Consider the following 6,487-nt stretch of genomic DNA (forward strand, 5'->3'; position numbering starts at 1 on the left):
GACTCCACCGTATAGAAGTGCCAAATGGTAATACACACATTCATACATCAACAAATAAATGACTCAGCTGCATATCACTTTAGGAATATAAGCAGAAATTAGTCAAGAGATAAAAGTACCATTTATGACTGATTTCACTAATAGACTTCAAGCAATAATGATTTATCTCTACTTGTTCTAATATCTACTAAGAGTACAGAAGTGCAACATCAGTAGCAGACATTAAAATGCAAACATAAATAAATCTCGATCCATCCATTCATCAAAAACCCCCTCCGAGGGTGCAAAAGTGCATGTTCTGAGGACAAGTTTTTTGACAGATTTCCGGACCCTTCTCCAAATGCCATGAGAAGGGTTAAATACTACTAACTAACTAATCTTAATTACACAAATTTAGGAACGGCTTCAAATGACCGCCCTTTTACTAAAGCAAATTTATTTCTAAAAATTGAATCTAATTTCTAACCGTTTCTGTATCTGCTCCTTAGTGCTGTAAGCAATGTAACGTTTGCCTAAGAAGAGTCGGCTTATTGTCTTCTTTGTCGCGAGTGATAAAAGTAGAAATAACAAGAGCTGGCACCTCTTTCTGACAAACTAGAAGATATTTTAGAAAATCTTCCTCTGGCTGGGTGTATTCGCCGTGTGTATACTTAGTATAACCCAGATTTCTTTCGAACTGATTGTGTTGTTGCTATTTCGGTTTCCGGCCGTGCGAATGACTCAATGAGTTAGGAGTTTTGTTGCCTGGACAATCCCCTGTATCGAGAATTGCTTCCATTCTTTGTTCCAGGCTTTTCTGGAGCGTCCTCCTTCCTTTGCGTTTCTCTTTTTGCTTTACCCAGTCTGAGCTTCAGGGTCTTTTGTAAACACGCTGCTTTTGTGTGCCTTTGACTCTGAGTCTTGGATAGTCTATTTTCATCAATGTCTGTTGAGTGATACTCTGGAATCCACGGTCCTGCTGCATGATCCAGGCGGATATTGGTGGCCACCTGCCAAGTCCACCTGGACCCCCACCATTGTCTTTCTCAGCATTTTCAGTTTCCTTAATCGTAGCACAACTTACTATTTTTAGCAGTTTTTTGGGTCCTGAACTTCCGGAGCCGTTTTGAGGCCCTAAATGACATTTTTTGGGGAATCCGGGAGCAACATGGGTCCATGGAATGGACCGATGTTGCCCATTCCAACAATGATAGTGCTCGGATAGATATTTCTAACGAGCTATTGTATGCATCAAACGGAGATCATATGCCAAAGTTACGACCCCGGGAAGTTGATGTACCAATTTACCCCAAACGGGGCCCCACAGTTTGGCGTTTCATCTCCTAGGGTTAGGTTTTGGAATGTTAAGGGTTTTCCATTGTTTCTCAACAATAAATAGGCCTTTGAGCCTCATTGTAACACAGTTCAGAGGCATGTGGCCATCACATCTCTTCTAAGAGATAAGCTACCATCGCCCTAGCTGGTTTATTTCCATTTCTGGTTGTAAGCATATTTCAGTATTTTCCATTAATGAAATGAAGTATTATTTCCGCTGCATCTTTGTGTATATGGTTATCTCTGTAATTTGTTGCGTTCCTGTTTAAATCCAGATCAGTGGTATCAGAGCGGTCTGCTTTTTCTCTGTTTTTCTTTGCATGTCCCCAACAAGGTCGGATATAAGGAGTTAGGGTTTGAACTGGTTGAACCTTTGCAAGACCAGCCTCGCAAATCTCGACGGCCTCCCATGGCGGACGAGAAGAAAGACGAGGGGGTAGGAGATCCCATCAAAATCTTGCTCGAAGAAGCCCTCGAGCGACAACGGAACACGATGATGGACAGCTTTGCCCAGATCCTTCAGTGGCTACCCAGAAGCGACGCATCGGCTTCTAGCAGCTACTTTGGAAACGCCACACCCTTTAAGGTAGAAGTTAATTTTGAAATCCCCATATTCGAGGGTCAGATAGAGGCAGATGCCGTAGATAAATGGTTAAATCTGCTAAAGAGTTATTTTTCTGTTCATGAATTTTCGAGTCGGGAAAAGATTGTTTTTGCTCTTCTCAAAGCAGCCCCCCACGTCAATGACTGGTGGGAAACCTACTGTGAGCAGAAGGATGAAAGTACTGGCTCACTATTTTCAGCCGCACCCACCTGGGATTCATTCCAGGATGCCATCAAGGAGTAGTACTACCCTGTCGGAAGCTATGAGGATGAATACATAAAGTGGACCACGCTGCGGCAGGGAAGGGACCAAGACGTGCCGGAGTTCACCAATCTTTTCCATACCCTTCGCAAAAAGTTGGGTATCAAGGATTCGGAGCAACATTTAATACTCAAATACCGTGGTTGCCTACATAAGTACATCCAGGAAGAAATACAATTCCTAAACATCCCCTCGCTCGGCGCAGCATACCGATATGTCGTCAAGGTCGAACAGGAGTTTAAACAAAAGAAGCGAGATTTTGGATCTGCGAATCCAAAGCAGGGGAAAGGTGCCCCTAAACCACAGAACAAAGGACAAAGCCAAGGCGGGACAGCCCAAGACAACCAGCCGAAGCTGCAAGCAAAGAACAGCGCCGCGAAGCCGAGAAAGGACACTGGAAAATGGTGCGAATTCCATAAGAGCTCCACTCACAACACAAGTGAGTGTCGGGCCAAGCAGTCACTGGTGGCTGAGCTAAAGGTTTCAGAATCAGATGCATGTTCCGACTCTGAGTCAGAACCCGATAAGGGGTATGAAAAAGGGAAGTAGATCATTGATGCGGATCCCAGCGCCACTGTTGCTACCGCAAAGATCCAGAAAAATGAACCCGGAGATCCAGAGGAGGAGGAGCGTCTCTTCCACTCCCAGATGTGGGTAAAGGGCTCCCCGATACAGTTCATTGTTGATAGCGGGAGTCAAAAGAACCTCATTTCGGCAGAGGTCGTGAAGCGGTTGGGCTTACCGACCACAGCACATCCACAACCATACACCATTGGGTGGCTTCACCAAGGACGAGATCTTCGCGTGAGCTAGTAGTGTCACCTTCCATACAACATCAAGCCCTTCACGGATGAGGTATTATGTGACATTGCTCCCCTTGAAGTTTGTGATGTATTACTAGGACAACCATACTTGTGGAAGCGACATGCTGTGTATGAATCAAGGCCCCGTGCTGTTATTATTACTTTGGGAAATAAGTTGTTCAGGATACCAGAGGTAGCACCACCTGCCGCCATCTCTTTGATTACTGCAAAACAATGCAGTAAGATCATTTCTAAAACCAGGAAATTTGTTTTCCTGATGATACGCCCTCAAGGAAAGAAGAAGACAGTGGTCGCGGCCTCTAGGCGGGGTCCCTCTGTACGACAACTACAGATGGACAAGATTGTGGAGGAGTACGAGGACATCTTCACCTCCCCGGCAGGGGTTCCTCTGCACTGTCAAGTCAAGCACTCCATCGATCTAACCCCAGGTGCGCCATTACCCAATGGACCAATTTATCGGCCCTCCGTTCTGGAGAACAATGAAATCAAGAGGCAGATTCAGGAGCTCCTACAGAAAGGTCACATCTGTCCGAGTTCATTGCCCTGTGGGAGCCCGATCGTGTTGGTACAGAAGAAGGATGGGACGTGGAGACTCTGTATTGACTACCGGGCGCTGAACAAGATCATTGTCCGTAATAGGTACCCGATCCCGCGGATTGATGATCTCCTAGACCAACTAAATGGGGCGAAATATTTCAGCAAGATCGATCTGAAGTCAGGATATCACCAGGTACCAATCGAACCCTCTGATGTGTGGAAGACTGCCTTCAAATCCAAGGAGGGCCTCTTCGAATGGTTGGTCATGCCTTTCGGATTGACGAATGCTCCTGCAACCTTTATGAGGCTAATGGATGACATCTTGCGGCCATTCACCAACTCCTTTGTAGTAGTATAATTGGATGACATTCTGATCTTCAGCCAGAGTTGGGAAGAGCACCTCCACCACATCCGGCAGGTTCTCCAAACACTGCGGCAACACAAGCTATGTGCCAATTTGGAGAAATGCACTTTTGGCATGACCCAGGTACAGTATTTGGGATACATCATTGATGAACAGGGGGTGCATGTCGATCCAGCCAAGGTCCAAGTCATTCGGGATTGGCCCTCTCCAACCACTCTAACAAAGCTCCGCAGCTTTCTAGGTCTTGCCAACTTCTACCGCAAGTTTGTGTTGGGGTTTTCTCATATTTCTTGGCCCTTGAGTCAAGTCACCAAGGGAGGGGCGAAAGCAAAATTATTTTGGTCTGAATCTCAACAGAAGGCATTCATGGAGTTGAAGGATCGCCTCTGCACGACACCAGTGCTCGCGTTACCAGATTTACAACAACCATTTGAGGTCGAGACAGATGCCTCTGACTATGCTATTGGGGCAGTCCTTACTCAACATGGACATCCAGTGGCATATCACAGTGAAACATTTTCAGACACAGTCCGGAAGTACCCCACTTATGATAAAGAGATGTATTCCATTGTACAGGCCTGCCAACAATGGAAGCATTACATCTTGGGGAAGGAAACGGTCATCCACACAGACCACCGACCCCTACAGTTCATACAGACCCAAGGGAAATTGCAGAATGATCGCCATCAGAAGTGGTCTACATACCTACAACAGTTCCACTTGAATATCAAGTATAAGAAGGGCAGCACCAATAATGTTGCAGATTTCCTCAGTCGACCACCGATCATGGCATTAACCACCATGCTCAACTCTTGTGGGCACGAGAATTCTGATTGGCCACTTCTCTACAAAAGCGACCCAGAATTCGGCCACACATAGTAGACACTCTTGGAGGGTCGGCATGTTGCAGATTTTCACCTCCAGGGTGCCCTATTATGCCACCTCGGTCACCTTTGTGTTCCTTCAAGCGAGCGTGCCAAGATGATTTGGGAAGCACACTACAGTCGGGCTGCTGGGCATTTCGGGGTCGAGAAAACAGTGGTAGTACTGCAAAATTATTTCTATTGGCCGAATCTTCGACAGGATGGATGGAAGTACATCCGATCATGTACTGCCTGTGCCATTGCCAAACCGACCATTAAGAAGCACGGCCTCTACACCCCGTTGCCTACCCCTAGTCAACCTTGGGAATCCATCTCCATGGATTACATTTTAGGCCTTCCTTCCACTAAGCATGGAAATGACTGTGTTTTTATGGTCGTCGACAGGTTCTCAAAGATGGCCATTATGGTGACCTGCAAGAAGAATATCACAGCGGAAGCCACTGCTAAACTCTTCTTTGAACGAGTGTGGGTGCACTTTGGGATCCCACAGTTTATCATCTCAGATCGGGACAGTCGGTTTCTCAGCACATTTTGGTCCAGTCTCTGGTCAATGCTGGACACCAAACTCACGAAGTCCACAGCCTTCCATCCTCAAACTGATGGCCAGACAGAGGTTGTCAATAGGATGATTGTGCACATTCTGCGCATGTATAACTCAAAGCATCCACGCACATGGGACGAGAGCCTTCCCTATGTTCAGCACAGCTACAACCGAGCTCTTCACACCTCCACTGGCCATAGCCCTTTTCAGGTGGGTTTGGGATTCTAGCCACTATGCCCCATTGATGTGGCCATGCCACTTGCAACTACTCACATGAATTCAGCACATGTCCAGTCCGAAACAGATAAGGCCACCAGCTTCATTGAGCACATCCAACATATTCGCTAGCAGGTCCATGACATTCTTGAGAAATCAAATGCCAAGTACAAGCATCGACATGATCAACATTGGGTGCCACACAAGTTTGAGGTGGGTGACAAAGTCTGGTTGCATTTGCAAAAGGAACGCCTTATTGGAGCCTATCGGAAATTGAGACCACTCCGATATGGTCCTTACACCATTACTAAGGCTATGGGAGACAATGCATTTGAGCTCAGCATTCCCCCATTCCTTGGCCTGCACCCAGTGTTCAATGTGGACCGCCTTCGGCCATACTTTCCACCATTGCTAGACACATCCGACATTGCAGAACAGCTCAAACCCACAGAATTAAATCCAGATTGCATGGAACAAGCTGCAACTGATCGGATCATGGACACACAGATCAAGAACACTCGCCAACACAATATCCAACTGTATCGAGTTGTCAAAGCAGGCCAACTCCTTCAGTAGGGCAAGTGGCTCACCAGGGAACAAGTTCAACAAAAGTTTCCTCATCTCATGGAGGAGCTCAACGCAATGGGGACCATTGCTTCCTAATGGGGGAGGAATGATCCAGGTGGATATTGGTGGCCACCTGCCAAGTCCACCTAGACCCCCACCATTGTCTTTCTCAGCATTTTCAGTTTCCTTAATCGTAGCACAACTTACTATTTTTAGCAGCTTTTCGGGTCCTGAACTTCCGGAGCCGTTTCGAGGCCCTAAACGACGTTTTTTGGGGAATCCGGGGGCAACATGGGTCCATGGAATGGACCGATTTTGCCCATTCCAACAATGATAGTGCTCGGATAGATCTTTCTAACGAGCTATTGTATGCGT

This window comes from Pinus tabuliformis, chromosome 2_1 (assembly GCF_031772625.1).
Source record: "Pinus tabuliformis cultivar Carrire ecotype Pingquan chromosome 2_1, CPIR1, whole genome shotgun sequence".
Classification (NCBI taxonomy): Eukaryota; Viridiplantae; Streptophyta; class Pinopsida; order Pinales; family Pinaceae; genus Pinus; species Pinus tabuliformis.